This window comes from Chrysemys picta, chromosome 4 (assembly GCF_011386835.1).
Source record: "Chrysemys picta bellii isolate R12L10 chromosome 4, ASM1138683v2, whole genome shotgun sequence".
In the NCBI taxonomy this organism is placed as follows: Eukaryota; Metazoa; Chordata; order Testudines; family Emydidae; genus Chrysemys; species Chrysemys picta.
In genome coordinates this window covers 73,949,026-73,966,442 of record NC_088794.1, presented here as the reverse complement: position 1 = coordinate 73,966,442, position 17,417 = coordinate 73,949,026, and positions in this window count along the sequence as shown.

Here is a 17,417-nt window from a genome sequence, read left to right as displayed (position 1 = left end):
TCCTGACTACTGTCCAGGCTGCCTGTGTATGGCTTCATGAGCCATGGCATTAAGGGGTAGGCTGGGTCCCCAAGGATAACTATAGGCATGTCAACATCCCGAACACTTATTTTCTGGTCTGGGAAGTAAATCCCTTGCTGCAGCCGTTTAAACAGACTAGTGTTCCTGAAGACGCGAGTGTCATGAACCCTTCCCGGCCATCCCACGTTGATGTTGGTGAAACGTCCCTTGTGATCCACCAGTGCTTGCAGCACCATTGAAAAGTACCCCTTGCGGTTTATGTACTGGCTTCCCCGGTGGTTCGGTGCCAAGATAGGGATATGGGTTCCATCTATCGCCCCACCACAGTTAGGGAATCCCATTGCAGCAAAGGCATCTACTATGACCTGTACATTTCCCAGAGTCACTACCTTTGGTAGCAGCAGCTCAGTGATTGCTTTGGCTACTTGCATCACAGCAGCTCTCACAGTAGATTAGCCCACTCCAAATTGATTCCCGACTGACCAGTAGCTGTCTGGCGTTGCAAGCTTCCACAGGGCTATCGCCACTCGCTTCTCAACTGTGAGTGTTGCTCTCATCTTGGTATTTTGGCGCTTCAGGGCAGGGGAAAGCAAGTCACAAAGTTCCACGAAAGTGCCCTTATGCATGCGAAAGTTTCGCAGCCACTGGGAATCGTCCCACACCTGCAACACTATGCGGTCCCACTAGTCTGTGCTTGTTTCCCGGGTCCAGAATCGGTGTTCCACGGCTATAACTTGCCCCATTAACAGCAAAGCGCCGGGGCCCGCGGTTTGATAGAATTCCATGTCCATGTCCTCATCACTCTCGCCGCCGCGCTACCGTAGCCTACTCCTCGCCGCCTGGTTTTGCAGGTTCTCGTTCAGCATAAACTGCACGATAACGCGTGAGGTGTTTACAATGTTCATGACTGCTGTCTTGAGCCTAGCAGGCTCTATGCTTGCTGTGGTTTGCACGGTTCACCCAGGAAAAAGGCGCGAAACGATTGTCTGCCGTTGCTCTGATGAAGGGAGAGGGGGGGCCTGATGACATGTACCCAGAACCACCCGCGACAATGTTTTTTGCCCCATCAGGCATTGGGATCTCAACCCAGAATTCCAATGGGTGGGGGAGCCTGCGGGAGATATGGGATAGCTACCCACAGTGCAACACTCCGGAAGTCGATGCTAGCCTCGGTACTATGGACGCACACCGCCGAATTAATGTGCTTAGTGTGGCTGCATGCACTCGACTTTATACAATCTGTTGCCAAAAGTCAAATTCTGTAAAATTGGAGTAATCCCGTAGAGTAGACATACCCTTTAAATTAGCCCTTAAACAGAAGTTAGTATTTTGTTTCTTTCTCTTTCCATTCACTCTCATTGTTCAGTTCTGTGCTTATATTATGACTTTATCGGTCTCTTGATTAAGGAGATTATTGAAACTCAGACAAGCCACATACAGCTGCACATTACTTTGCTGGGCAGTTACAGTAAGACCTTGCTTGATACTTTGTGTGTGTGTGTGTGTGTGTGTATTGGGGTTCTTGTTTTATAGGTAATTTGCTCAGATTAGGTTTATAGTGGGTCGTCAGGCCTTAGCAGCCATTTTGTTTGATATGCTGCACAAACTGATTTTAGACTATAGTTGGAAAATAAATTACTTTTCACCCTTTTTTTCCAATGTTCAAGTTGCTCTTAATCATGCTAAGGAAAGTGTTAGTGGGCCTTAGGATATTGCACCAAATTCATCCCTGTTGTAATCCCACAGATTTGATGGGGTTACGCCAGAGCAAATTTGTCCCTTGTCAACACAGAAGGCAAAATGGCTTTATTCTGTATTACTTTATGTGTTAGAGGAACTAATTAAGCCCTCCATTGCTACTGGACTTTGTGCATGTGCCTCTGTTTTTAATAGAACAACCATTCAAACCAGTCAAACGAAAAGATTGCTAAAACATACTGGACTACCCTGGAAGAGTATATGTCCAAAAGTAATTGATATATCTGGCATCTCTGAAAAGATTAAGAAAAGGCATTGTATTTTTATAAAGTGATTTAACTATAATGGTAAATCAAAGTGCATGTTACTAAAATTAAGATTAAGAGCCCATTGCATTTATATGTTGCCCTGCTATCCATATTCTGATACAGCTCTTTTAGTTTACTGTATTATGAAGAAACAACAAGGACTCCATAGTTAAAGCTGAAGCTAGCTCCCCATCATAGGCTCAATTTTCAAGCTTCCCTCAATATTTTTGAAAAGAAACCAATCTTTCTGATATTTTGCATGCCACATTTCAGCCCAGGTTAAAGTTTTTCTGGGAAGCATAGTAAAAATCAGAATTATAAAGTTATGCTATTTTGAAAATGTAGCTGCAATTTACTTTTTGAAAAAAGAGTAATGCTTGTTTGTCTCATGGTATCTCTAAATTCTAGAAACTGCAAATTTTGTTTGATTTTTATTGGCCTTACTGAGAAGTAACTTTTAGTGTTTTTTGTAATAGTAGCTGTGGAAATTTTAAAAGATGTAAAGCGTGAAATCCTGGCTCCAGTGAAATCAATGGCAAAACTCCCATTGACATCAAGGGACCCAGGATTTCATCCAGTGAGTTTGTGTATAGATATCTCTGTTTATGTTATAAAAGTTAATACAGTATGTATAAATTGATTGCCTGATTCCAGCTGCTGGGCTGAGCCTGAGGTGAGTGGTATGGGTTGTGGGAGGAATGGGGAGAGCAGGGAAGTCTGGCAGGACAGAAATCTGGGAAGTGGAATAGAGGGGGAACAAATGACTGGGAGAAACATGGACTGGGTGCCAGAGGGCTTGGGAGCATGTGGAAGTTGATCTGTTCCCTGGCCTCAGAACTGAGGGGAGAGGGTTGGGGCAGTGGAGTCCCGAGAACATAGAGGAAGCATGGTAAGGAGGCAGGAGAGAAGGAATGGAGAGGTACAGCAAACCATGAGGATATAGGCTGTATCCTAGTGAGACATATTTAAAGTTTTCTTTGTGGACAAAAGTCTCCCCATCTGCTCCATTCCTTTTCAGCAGCCACTGTCTTCTCTTTCCTTCCAAGTATAACTCTCTGCTTATAAAATCTGTTAAAATAGAGCTGTTCCTCCTCCAAACCTCACACACCAACCAATTTGAACTTCAGGCACTTGTTACAACTCCTTCCCCCCCAACAACAAAATAGGGGAAATCACGAATAAATGAATTTGTTAGAGTTAAATTGAAATGTGTTTTAATGAAACCCAGCTAGCATTCCAAAATATTAGATATTCTTTCGAAAAAATCAACACCCTTTTTAAAAACTCAGTCATTAGACAGTCTGGAAATGAACTGTTAGGGGATCCAAGCTTGTTTCCCAGTGCCTTCAGCACTCACTGTCACACCACTTGATTGCACTGCCCACCCAAACTTCAGTGTTGCCTCCTAAAGAGCCCAATTGTGCCACCCTTACACACAATGAATAGTACCTTACAATACAGAGATTCATAGATTCTAGGATTGGAAGGGACCTCGATAGGTCATCGAGTCCAGTCCCCTGCCCGCATGGCAGGACCAAATACTGTCTAGACCATGAGTCGACAACGTTCGGCACGGGGCTCACCAGGGTAAGCACCCTAGCAGGCCGGGCCAGTTTATTTACCTGCCGACGCGGCAGGTTCAGCCAATCGTGGCCCCCACTGGCTGCGGTTCGCCGTCCTAGGCCAATGGGGGTGGCAGGAAGCCGCGGCCAGCACATCCCTCGGCCCGTGCCGCTTCCCGCCGCCCCCATTGGCCTGGGACGGCGAACCGCAGGGAGTGGGGCCCGCAATCGGCCGAACCTGCTGCGTCAGCAGGTAAATAAACTGCCCCGGCCTACTAGGGTGCTTACCCTGGCGAGCCGCATGCCGAACGTTGCCGACCCCTGGTCTAGACCATCCCTGATAGACATTTATCTAACCTACTCTTAAATATCTCCAGAGATGGAGATTCCACAACCTCCCTAGGCAATTTATTCCAGTGTTTAACCACCCTGACAGTTAGGAACTTTTTCCTAATGTCCAACCTAGACCTCCCTTGCTGCAGTTTAAGCCCATTGCTTCTTGTTCTATCCTTAAAGGCTAAGGTGAACAAGTTTTCTCCCTCCTCCTTATGACACCCTTTTAGATACCTGAAAACTGCTATCATGTCCCCTTTCAGTCTTCTCTTTTCCAAACTAAACAAACCCAGTTCTTTCAGCCTCCTCATGTTCTCAAGACCTTTAATCATTCTTGTTGCTCTTCTTTGGACCCTCTCCAATTTCTCCACATGTTTCTTGAAATGCGGTGCCCAGAACTGGACACAATACTCCAGCTGAGGCCTAACCAGCGCAGAGTAGAGCGGAAGAATGACTTCTCGTGTCTTGCTCACAACACACCTGTTAATACATCCCAGAATCATGTTTGCTTTTTTTGCAACAGCATCGCACTGTTGACTCATATTTAGCTTGTGGTCCACTATAACCCCTAGATCCCTTTCTGCCGTACTCCTTCTTAGACAGTCTCTTCCCATTCTGTATGTGTGAAACTGATTTTTCCTTCCTAAGTGGAGCACTTTGCATTTGTCTTTGTTAAACTTCATCCTGTTTACCTCAGACCATTTCTCCAATTTGTCCAGATCATTTTGAATTATGACCCTGTCCTCCAAAGCAGTTGCAATCCCTCCCAGTTTGGTATCATCCGCAAACTTAATAAGCGTACTTTCTATGCCAATATCTAAGTCGTTAATGAAGATATTGAACAGAGCCAGTCCCAAAAACAGATCCCTGCGGAACCCCACTTGTTATGCCTTTCCAGCTGGATTGGGAACCACTAACAACAACTCTCTGAGTATGGTTATCCAGGAAGTTATGCACCCACCTTATAGTAGCCCCATCTAAATTGTATGTGCCTAGTTTATCGATAAGAATATCATGAGAGACCGTATCAAATGCCTTACTAAAGTCTAGGTGTACCACATCCACAGCTTCTCCCTTATCCATAAGACTCATTATCCTATCAAAGAAAGCTATCAGATTGGTTTGACACGATTTGTTCTTTACAAATCCATGCTGGCTATTCCCTATCACCTTACCACCTTCCAAGTGTTTGCAGATGATTTCCTTAATTACTTGCTCCATTATCTTCCCTGGCACAGAAGTTAAACTAACTGGTCTGTAGTTTCCTGGGTTGTTTTTATTTCCCTTTTTATAGATGGGCACTATAATTGCCCTTTTCCAGTCTTCTGGAATCTCTCCCATCTCCCATGATTTTCCAGAGATAATAGCTAGAGGCTCAGATACCTCCTCTATTAGCTCCTTGAGTATTCTAGGATGCATTTCATCAGGCCCTGATTTTCTAAGTGATTTTTAACTTGTTCTTTTTTTATTTTATCTGCTAAACCTACCCCCTTCCCATTAGCATTCACTATGTTAGGCATTCCTTCAGACTTCTCGGTGAAGACCGAAACAAAGAAGTCATTAAGCATCTCTGCCATTTCCAAGTTTCCTGTTACTGTTTCTCCCTCTTCACTGAGCAGTGGGCCTACTACACACACAGTCCCACTGATTTCAATGGGACTACCATGTAGTAAAGTCCTGTTCACCCTGAGTAAGGGTGGCATAATCATTTACAAAAAAGTATGTAGAGTGTAAAAGAATTAAGAATTCCTTTAAATAGTTTGGGAGGGGCCAGCCCTGTCTTCTATAGGTATGCCTGTACTACAGACAGAGGGTGTGACTGCAGTTTGTGTACACAAACCTGAGCTAACTCCAATCTAGCTAGCTTAGGGTACTGGACTAATGAAGCTGTGGCAGCACGCAATTCAGTGTAGACTGTAGAAGCCCACCCAGGATCGTGGCTAATTATTTGGGCAGCTGGCCCATGCTCAAGTGCATGTTTCACTACCCAAGATAGCTAGATTAAAGCTAGCTCAGGTATAGCTCCATGAGCTGCAATCATACTCCATGATTACCATGTAGACCTATCCTGTCTTTCAGAGGCTAACAAAATATGAGCTGAATATGCAGCTAAAGTTCCCTTGTAATAGATGCAAATGATACATAAGTGTAAACATATTTTTCTAAAGGCAAACTTGCCATAATCTTAAACTTTATTTGTTATTAAACCTCATCATCTTAATACATTATTTTTTATTGTGTAGGAACATATCCTGGATAAAACAGTTTTAAAATGGAATTTGACAGAGAAACAACTAAGAAAAAAAACGCAATTCTATTTACTGTTGTTTCAAATATTCATTTATGTTTTGTCAGCCCATCTTCTCCTGCTGAAGTATGAAGTCAGAATTCTGTGCTGGTCACATTACAAACTGGCATCATATAAATGAAGGGATTGTCTAGTTCCACATTGTTACAATAATCATTGCCGGTAGGCTTGAATAAAAACTCTGGATCCAAACTTCAAACCTGGCCCTGTTTACATGGCCACAAACCATAGATCTGTGCAACCCAGACTTTGGAACAGTTCAGAGCCAGATCTAGTTTGTGTATTGGGCCCATCTTTAATAATCATCTTAGGGTTTTTTTAAATATATAAACAATGCCATCTTTCCTTTGGAAGCATTTCAGAGTGATTTGCAATAGTCTGTGTACATACATATCAGTTAAGCAACTTTTGTCTGTAGCCCAAAAGTTTAGGACAGAACATGAAGATAATTGTATCCAACTGAACCTAGGGGAAATTTTAGGAGTCAAAATGTAATTACTAAAGTTGGAGATTGGCCAAAATACTCCTATGCTTGAAAAAGCGCTATGGGATTCTTCATGGTATTTTGTGTTTTACTTCTCATTTCATATATTCTTCTTAGCACACTTGCCCGGAAGAGTACCACCTACTGTATTGCTAACAACTCTTCTGCAACATCCTGCTAGGCTTACTATTGCTGTGGGCTCAAAGAGGGATACTGGTTTAAAGCAAATATTTTCAACACTTAGTGTGCGCACAGACACACATATAAAAACACACAAGGGAAGGGTGTAAAAGGGATCAGATTTAATGTCTGATATATGAGAGATTGTCCTCTAGTAAAAAAACTGTAAGATAAAGAAAAATAATGAGAGAGTATGAATGTAAAAATAATCTGAATCTGTAGAGAAGTTGTTGAACCTTACAGTAGTCTTGCATTCTGCAGTTGGGCATTGTATCGCATCTTTAACCACTCTGAATAATTGCTTTCAACTATTGTTAAACTAAGAGAGAAGTTAGGTTAGCACATTCACATATAGAGGCTGGAGCTTGTGATATCTGTTTTTATAATTTAATAGTTTTGAAACTCAGGTGACATTTTTCAGAATAAGCAGGGAAATACACACTTTCTTTGGGTCTGAAAATTACTGTTTGAACTCAGTTTGTTACTATTTGAAACAAAGTAGCTTTCCCCATATGTGATAGATAAAACCACATAATGGCAACTGCAGAAATTCTTTTTCTGAAGATACAGGTCTGCTACTCAATCCGTAGAAATAATTGATAAATAGAACTGAGATGAGGTTTAATTTAAGAATTTCCTTTTAAAAAAATCTTTGATCAATATAGAGGTCTTTATGAGCATGGGGGTGGGGAAAGTCCATAGTGACTTCTTATTTTGAGCCCCGGAATTCCTGAGATGTTCAGATTCCCACTGCTTTACATTCTGCCCAGAATTCAGTCTTCCTAGCCCTACATCCGGAAATCAGGACCAAGCTGCAAACTTTGGATTTCAATCCACTTGTTTCCAAAGTTTGTGAATCCAGATCCAGAGTTCAATTTCAATCCTATCATGTCTACAAAGAGTTTCTGTAGGATCTGGTAATAAAATCTACACATATTTATATTTCAGGAGATGTTTGAATTGCCTGTGAAACACCGTGTCATAGCTGCATGAAAGAAGTCTACAAATAAGTGGGAGGTATGTCCACACTGCAGTTGGATCCCAGCTTGATTCCCAGCCCAGCTACACAGACTTGTGCTAGCTATGCTAGTTGGCAAGATAAAAATAGCCATGTAGATGGTTCAGCACCGTCGGCAGCTCAAGCTAGCTGCCAGAGTCCAAGCGCACCTGACCCCCTGGGTCCGAGTTTAGGTGGCTAGCTTGAGCTGCTGCCTGTGCTGCAGTGCAACATCCACACTGCTATTTTTAGCATGCTAGCTCCAGCAGTGCTAGCGCGAGTCTGTCTACCTGCACTGGAAATCACACCTCCCAGCTTCAGTGTAAACATAACCTGAGCGACTTGACTTTTTCTCTGATTACTCAGCTCCTTGAAATATACTGATTGCAAGGTGAAGAATTTTTCACTGGTTCAGCTGTCTCAAACCGTTGTTAATAGCAAGAAGTAGAAGGGGTTGGAGGTAGAACAATATTTCAAGTAATAGAAGTCAATGGGCATTTTGCCATGGGAGCAGGACCTGAATTTCAGGACTACTTTGCTTTGTGAACAGTCATAACTTCACTCCCTTTAAATGCCTTTTACTTGGCTGAATAACTCTGTTTCCCATGTTGCAAAGTGAGGCTGTGGTCAAGGAAATTAAAATTAATGCTTATGAAAATAAGTGAAGGGGAAAGAGGACACACATGACTTTATTGTAACTTATCTTTGACAAGCTGATCTGTTATTTTTCATTGACATAAAGGTTAAATCCATTACTTGATGGTCTTTCTGAATATGGAGAGAGAATCATCAAGGCATGAAGGGCTTGGGCAAGCAATTCTGCAGTTCATTTGATCTTTCAAGGTATGATTTTCATCTTCAGCAGCAAAAGTGACCTGACTTTAACATGTTCACCCAACATGTAAAGAAATGGCTATAAATTAATAGTTACAGTAACTTGCTCTCATGGGTCTATAAAAATACTCTTGAATACTGGAATATTTAAAAGCTATTAGCTTGATTATCAAAGGTGATGAACATCTGTAACTATTATTGAAGCCAAAGTGGATTTTGGGTGTTCACCATCTCTGAAAAGTTTAATTAAAACTCCCATTGACTTCAGTAAGATTTATACACACACACACACACACACACTGGTGATAGCTGAATAATAGCCCTTTATATCATTGTCATATAATATTTCTGCTGTAACAACATTTACCTCTTTAAAATGCTGTTAAAACTAAGGTGGAATGTTTTTATCCAAAACTGTTTAGATGCAGAAATGTTTTGCATTTCTTCTTAAAAATAAAACTGTATGCAAACCTCAAGGGTAAATTATCAGAGAACAGCTGATTTGGGTTTTATAATTCACACGAGTGAACTCCCTTTGGTAGAATTATGGTTCAATAATAAACCAAACTAGAATGTTCATGTCAAAGTGATTATAATTTTTCAGTATGACAAGCTGTTTGCAAACCTGTTCACAAGATGTCTATGTTTTTATTTGCATTGTATTTCAGACTGTGAGGAAAGATGATTTCTTTTCAATATCACCTCATTATGGAATAATCTTGCTGAAATATACATTTGGGGAAATTATTTTATCATCTAGATTTGGAAGTGAGATAATTAACACTAAATAGGTTCTAAAACTGTACCATACATTTTGCATTACACATATGGAGCATGCATTAGATTTAGGGCCAGCTATCAGAACTGGTGCTGTTTTTTTAAAAGTAAACAACATAGATAAGGGTTGTTGTATGCTTTGTATTGCAGTAGTAGTTACATGTTAAAATTCAGTCACATAGATGAGTGCTTTTTCTCCCCCCCTCCCCCCAAGACATTTGCATGTGGGGGGTGGGGAGAGAAGATTTTTAAAGTTTTAATTAAGTTTTTATAAAAGAAATTCCACACCTGAAATTCAGAAAACTATGAACTAACAGACTAGAACCAATTAGGAGAGGAAAGAAAATCCAGTAGTTAGACAATAGCCTAGAATTTCAGAAGACAGGGGTTCAAGTCACAGGCGCCAACTTCTCATGGCGCCAGTGAGTGCTCGCGCTCCCCTGCCCTGACTCCACCTCTGTCCCGCCCCTATTCCAACCCCTTCTCCAAAGTCCCTGCCCCAACTCCGCCCCCTCCCTGCCCCTATTGGACCCCTCCCCAAATCCCACCTCTTCCCTGCCTCCTTCCCTGAGCGCACCGTGCTCCCCCACCTCCCCCTTCCCTCCCAGTCTTCCCGTGCGAAACAACTGTTTTGCAGCGGCAAGTGCAGGGAGCCAGGGGGAAAAAGCAGCCACATGTCGCGCTCAGGGGAGGAGGCGGAGGCGGGCTGAGAGGGGGGAGCACCCACCAATTTTTCCCCGTGGGTGCTCCAGCCCCGGAGCATCCATGGAATTGGCGCCTATGGTTCAAGTCCCTGCTCGACAACAAACTTTCTGTGAGACTTTGGGCAAGTCACTTAGTCTCTCTATACCTCAGTTCTCCATCTGTAAAACAGAGATAATAGTTCTTATGTACCTCACCAACATGTTGGGGAAGATAAACACATTAAAGATTGTGAGGTGCTCAGATAGTATGGTAATTGACTCATAGGAACACCTTAGATAGATAAAGGTGCACTTATTCCAATAACTTGTAACCTCCTGCAATGGTCTATACAGATACTTCAGAGGAAGACAACAACCCATAATACACCTAGCCAATTATGCAACACAGCAGAGAGTTAGAGAGAGCATTGAATGTTTGTTTGCCTCAGTAAAATGAGTAAAATAGCATTCACAGGTTTTTCACAAATTTTTAAACATAAGTACATTTTTCAAAGAGTAGAACAGGAATAAAATCGAGGGTTTCCTAATATATGGTGTTATTTACCCAATTTCATAAACGTAAGACTAGGTTAAGTAGGGAGCATAGTCTAGGGGCTAGTGCAGGGGAATGTACCCTAATATATCCATATGGAAGACGACCCTACTTGACAGGTATCATGAAGCTTAGTTAATGAGGTGCCTTGCTTGGCCACTAATGAACATTTAGATTCTTGCATAGTAGGAGGCTATTTTATCCATAAACTCACCTTCCTTTGTTGGAGTAACATAATCTGTGATGATGGCAGAACCAGATAGTGACAAGGATAAAAAGCCTCCATCCATCATGAACCACCCATTAGGACTGAGAGCAAGAGAGACCCATTGCTTTCACTGTTTCCATTAACTCTATCTTTAGCAACAAACTCCACTGAAGGTCTTATTTTCTTTGAAGGCATGAGTTCAGACTCATCCCCAGTTTAACTAATTAAATCGGGGATTAATTTGCCTTACAATGATGTCATTGTTTAACAACAAATACCTCAGGCTACCATAATATTTTTGTTCATAAGGACATTTCCAGCACTATTAAATGGTTAAAAACATTTTATTCCTGATCTTGAGCAATGAGTTTTTATACGTAAAATCATAACAGCAAAAATAGTCAGTAAAGGTTCCCATTGGCATAAAAAGGAGAACATCTGCTGAAGTCACAAGTGGCTTGTTGCCTGAGTTAGCAGCAGGACAGCCTACAGCTGATTAGCTGCGTCCTCATAAGAAAATAAGACTGCATTCAATAGAAGTATCTCTGTAGTTTCAAGGGTATAATTTTGAAAGTATAAAAAAGCAGTTTTGATATTAAAAAATTTCTTTCCTGGGCATCTTGGGAAATTGTCATAATGGCTGTTTACCTATTTGATCAGAACACATCCAGAAGTACACAAAGCTTAGTCTCATGATCATAGTATGGCCTGAATTCAGCAAAGCATTTAAGCACATGCTGAAGTCCATCCCTATTTAGCAAAGTGTTTAAGCAAGTGCTTGATTTGAAGTATGTGCTTAAGTACATTTAAAGTCAATAGATTTAAGCACATGCCTATATGTGTTTTTTTGTTTGTTTTGTTTTTAAGAATAGAAGTAGACAGATGAATCAGGGTTTACACAAAGGCTTCTTTTACATAGACTTGCTGTGATGGGATGTATTCCTCACACTGGCCCATGAGTGGGTAAATTAGGCCAGGCACACCTAATTACCCAATTAATCACCAAGTAGGGGAGAAATGTAGGCTACCAGGTGGCCACCAATTAGAAGCAAACTCAGCCAGGCAGGATCAGGAGGGGCCTGTATAAAGCCCAGGTGCTGAGTGTAGAAGGGAGGTTGCAGTTACTCTCTGAGAGCAGGGAATGAGGAGCCAGGTGAACCCAGAGAGGGTGGGAGCTAGGTGTGTAGGAAGAAGCCCAGGGAAACAGCAGCAAGGGCTAAGATGGTACAGGCCTTGGCTGCATGTTACAGGGTCCCTGGGCTAGAACCCAGTGTAGAGGGCAGGCCTCCATTCCCCTACCAGCCACTGGGTAGTGGCACAGGGCGTTGGAGATGTCGTCTAGATGGACTATGATTTCCCCGGAAGGGGAGGAACTAGTGACCTGGCCATAGGGCCAAGGCATGGATCGGAAGCTGCAGCTTCGACAGCAAGGGAGGCTGCAGACTATGAAAAGAAGACAGGTACAGAGACTGTTGAGGAGGGCACAGCACCTGGCAGAGCTAATCCCCAGGAAGGCCAGAAGGAGATGCTATGAGCAGTGAGGGAACTGTGTCACATTTGCCCATTTAATTCCATACTTTCAAGTTTATATTTTGATTATATAAAGTTAATAACTCTAGTTTTATCCCTTGTAGTGTCATTTTTATGCACTAGATAAATGCACATAAAGAATGAGTAAATAGTCTGTGACATTTCAAAAAGGAAAGATTTAAAAAAAGAACCAAACCCAACAAAACAGGGATAAGTGGTTACCTGAGAGTTCAAAATTCCAAATACACTAGATGTGGTTGAGAATACTAACCAAATCATTCCCTAACATTTAATTATATACACCATGATGGCAACATACTTTTTTTCAAGAATTTGTGAATAATTTTGAAACATAATTTGAGGATTTTGCAATTTGATCATGAACAGAAAGATGTGATATGAATGTTATGAATTATTTGCTTATTTCACAACTCCTCTTACAACAGGTGCAATGGAAACTTTGATGATCAAAACCAATCAGATTCTTAGTTTATGGCCCATCTAAAAGATGGCACCTTCTGCAGCAAGGTATCTATAACACAGTGTTGTTGCATTCGTTGCATACTGAGTTAAGGAGAGGAGTCCTGTCTTCTGACTTACTAATACAATTTCCTGCACCATTGACATTTTTCCTAGAGATCTCCTATTCCCATAGTTATCTGATCCAGTCCTGCTTCACTTGTGAGAATTGAAAAGACTACAATTTGATAGGGTCTAGCTGCTGGCCATATGTAGTCTTTGTTTTTATATGCATAATTTATCTGACCATATTTTACTTTATGACACAGAGGGATATTCAGGCCTTGAGCTACACATAGACACTTGTCCAAAAAGTTGCTGCTAAGAAGGGAATCATTAGGGAGTTGGTGGAATCAGCATTCTTGCCATCCCCTAAAACCTGTAAAGTTCACCCTTTTCAGGTGTTCTACAATCATATCCTTAGAGATAGAATCCCAAGGTAGGATCTGGGGGTCAGGGATGTGGTTCTGTCTGGGGATTGGTCCTGCTTTGAGACTAGATGACTAGACGACCTCCTGAGGTCCCTTCCAACCCTGATATTCTATGATCCTACGATTCATGCCTTTTAATATGACCACCCCAGGCACCCCTATTGGGATTAATTATTCTCCATGGATAGTTCAGAGGTTTTACAGGCACTCTTAACTTACCCAGAATATGGCATTAATGTTCTTTCATTTCCATGCTATGGGCCTGATCCTGACAGTTGCTAAGTTAACATGAGTTGTAGGATCATATCCTAAGAGTATTTATAGCTTGCTTTTATCCTATACCCCAGCTCGCATATGTTGCAACATCTCTGATTTAGGAGAGAGTTGGACCTTCAAATGTCTTTGAATCTAAAAAATCCTACAATTAAGTTTGGAATAAAGGTGGGATAATTCTTGATGGCAAAATAATTAGCCTTTACCCATTCCATAGTTAAAAATAAATTAAAAACTCATTTAGGATCAGATGTCAAAATTAGCACAGATTATGCTTTTTAGGCATTGCTACTGTTTCTACAAGCCCAGTGCAATACAGTCAAACTAAGTAGTAAAGATACCTGAGTCCCAAGAAAAAATCAGTGCTTTTAATAACTCAGAAAGTGGTTTTCATCAGCATGCATGTCATGATAGTCTTTCCCACTGCAGATGGGCCAGAAATGAAGGATTTTTAAAGATAAATATATTTGATGTTTAATGTTTTGGGGTACTTCCCCCCTAGTAATTACCAATTACTAATCATTTCAATAATGACAATTCTAGTTAAAATATTAGATGCGGATTGTTGCTATTCCTCCCTTTATATATGTATTAGTCCCCTACAGTTGGCTGCAAACCTCTGATTTACAATTTGCTTTTTAAAAACAATGAAAAGTGAAGTTTGATTTTTAGAGCATCAGTGAGCTGAACTGGAAGTGATAGCTGTCACCACACTCAGTTCTCCATGAGGGTATTGTCTGCAGAGAGAAATCCACTTTCAAAACAGTTAAATATAAACTACTTTCATTACATTGTATATATTGCATGCATAAAGGACCAAATACAGCCACATCTTCTGTGGCCACGCATGACCATGACCTAGGAGATTACTGAAAAAACAAGGGGACAGAATGTGGGGAACACATGCAGTTCTGCACCCTGGTCCAATTAAGCATGTCCTTAAAGTTAGGGACATGCTTAAATGCTTTTCTGGTTAGGAATGGACTTAAGCACAAGTTTAACTGTTTTGCTGGATCGGGGCCTCTGTGTATACTAGGGGGACTCCCTATGCCCCAGGATGCAGGAGGAGTTGTGAGGGTGTGGGGATGAGCGAGGTCACAGGAGGAGTAGAGGCCATTTGAATAGATTGACCAATCCTCCTCCTCCAGGAGAAGGAGGAGGCTATAACGACACAGACTGAGTAGTTCTGATGATGCTATGAGGCCTTGGTGAAAGGTTTCGCCTTACCTCAATCCAGGTAGAGATCCCCACTTTGCAGCCTGGCAGTGAATACAACATAATTATATAGGTGTGCAGTATATTCGCCTATAACCATTTAAACATTTTGGCCCATGGTGTAGGATGTTGTTTTGTGGTGACATTGTTAACATGACAAACTTCACCTTGTACTGGCAGGGAAGATAACAAGTTACTACTAAAGTTCCCATCCTGCTTCCATTGAAATCACAAAGGGTTATGTCTATACTGCAACTAAACATGCATGGCTAGCCCATGTCTGCTGACTTAAGCTCATGGGGTTTGGACTATGGGGATGTAAAACGGTGGTGTAGACATTTGGGTTTGGGCTGGAGCCTGAGCTCTCGGACTCCCTGAGGGTGGAGGGTCCCAGAGCCGGGCTCCAATCCAAGCACCAATGTCTACACTGCAATTTTACAGCCCCATAACCTGAAACCCATGAGCCTGTGTCAGCTGACACAGGCCAGCGGTGGGTGTTCAGTTGCAATGTAGACATACCTAAAGAATGAGAGGCTTTGCTGTGCTCTTTAGAGAGATATCACAGAACTCACAGCCCAGGGCAGAGGACTATCATAGTTCAAACCATCTTTGCACTCTCCTGATCCTGGGCTTCTCCACAGCTCCTGGTGTAACACTGACAGACCCTAAGTTAGAGAACCTAAGGCACTGGTTTTCAAACTTTTTTTCTGGCGACCCAGTTGAAGAAAATTGTTGATGCTTGCGACCCAATGGAGCTGGGGATGACGGGTTAGGGGGCATGGGAGGGGCTCAGGGCTGGGGCAGAGGGTTGGGGTGCGGGGGTGAGGGCTGCAGGGTGGGGCCAGGAATGAGGGGTTCAGGGTGTGGTAGGGAGCTCTGGGCAGGGGGTTGGGGTGCAGGAGGGGTCAGGGCTCTGGGCTGGGGGTGAAGGCTCTGGGGTGGGGCTGGGAATGAGGGGTTTGGGGTGGCTCAGGGCTGGAGCAGGGGATTGGGGCGCTGGGTTGGGGCACAAGCTTATTTTACCACGCTGCACCCCGGAAGTGGCAAGCAGCAGGTCCGGCTCCTAGGTAAAGGCGTGTAAGCAGCTCTGCGGCTCAGGAACTGGCCAATGGGATTGCAGAGCTGGTGCTCAGGGCAGGGGCAGTGCACGGAGCCCCATGGCCCCGCCGCCTAGGAGCCACAGACCTGCTGCTGGCCGGTTCCGGGGCACAGCGTGGTGTCAAAACAGATAGGAACTAGCCTGTCTTACCCGGGCAGCACCGCCGACGGGACTTTTAATGGCCCAGTCGGCGGTGCTGACCAAAGCCTCTGTGACCCAGTGCCTTACATTCCACGACCCAGTACTGGGTCACAACCCGCAGTTTGAAAACCACTGACCTAAGGTATGGCAGCCTGTTCCTGGCTGGGTATGGGTTGCAGCACTGCCTGGAGTCTCCCCAGCACTTTGGGCTGCAGCCCTACCGCCATCTGCTCTGTCCACCCTGAGATCTGCACAGCATGCATTCCATACAAGGGCTGGTGGGAGTGTCCTCAGAAGACAACCTAAGCATTCTCTCCCTTGTTTCCTAAACCAGGGGAATGCTCCACTGGCTGGATCCAGGGATTTTAAGCCTCTTTATTCCACTCCAGCCATTTTTATTAGGTGTGACGGAGCCAGATCAGGGGCATGGGGGCGGGGGAAGATGAGATCTTGCACTGGGAGTTTCGCCGTTGTTTTTCCAATGGGAGCAGGACCAAGCTGTGTATTTGTATGTGAGCCATTTTTTCCACAGACAATTATTCAATGGTCAGCGTGTAATGAGTTTGGTGATCTTAGTCCAGATCTTATAGGTCCTGGTTCAGCAAAACATTTAAGCATTTGCTTAACACGAAACACATTTTGGACCTTTTGAAGTCAATGGGATGTACATGTTCTTAAATGCTTTGTTGGATAAGGGTGAAATAAACACATGTTTAAAATTAATCACATGCTTAACTAGTGAATAGTCTAAATAACAAAGGGCTTAATCCACAAAGGGATTTAGGAGCCTAATTGTCTCTTTAGCATTAATCATATTACCCTCCTTTCATTCTTTATTCGGTGCAACCCATATCAGCTGTTCTACTGAATTCAAACAGAGATAGGCCTCTTCTGCTGGCCCAGCTTTAGGTGCCTAACTCCCTTGAAGGGCAAGGTCTTGACCTACATTACTGCCTGTGCTCTCCTCAGCATTTTCTAACTGGCTCTCTGCTCAGTTTGCTGACTCCTGAGAATCTCATTCTCAGGTGTCTAACCCTGTGCATTTTATAGGGAGACTGGGTGTGACGGGTTGGATCACAGAAACCCCCTTGGGAGCTGCCACACGATGTGCAAAGACTACCCCTGCTTCTGTTTTCCCTGCCAGCTCAGGACTCCAGCACCCTGTCTTGCTGAGCCAGACACTCCTATTTGGCTCCACACACAGATCCAGGGTCTGAATCTCCTGTCCCAAAGCTGCAAGTTACCTGAAAACAGCTCACAGTA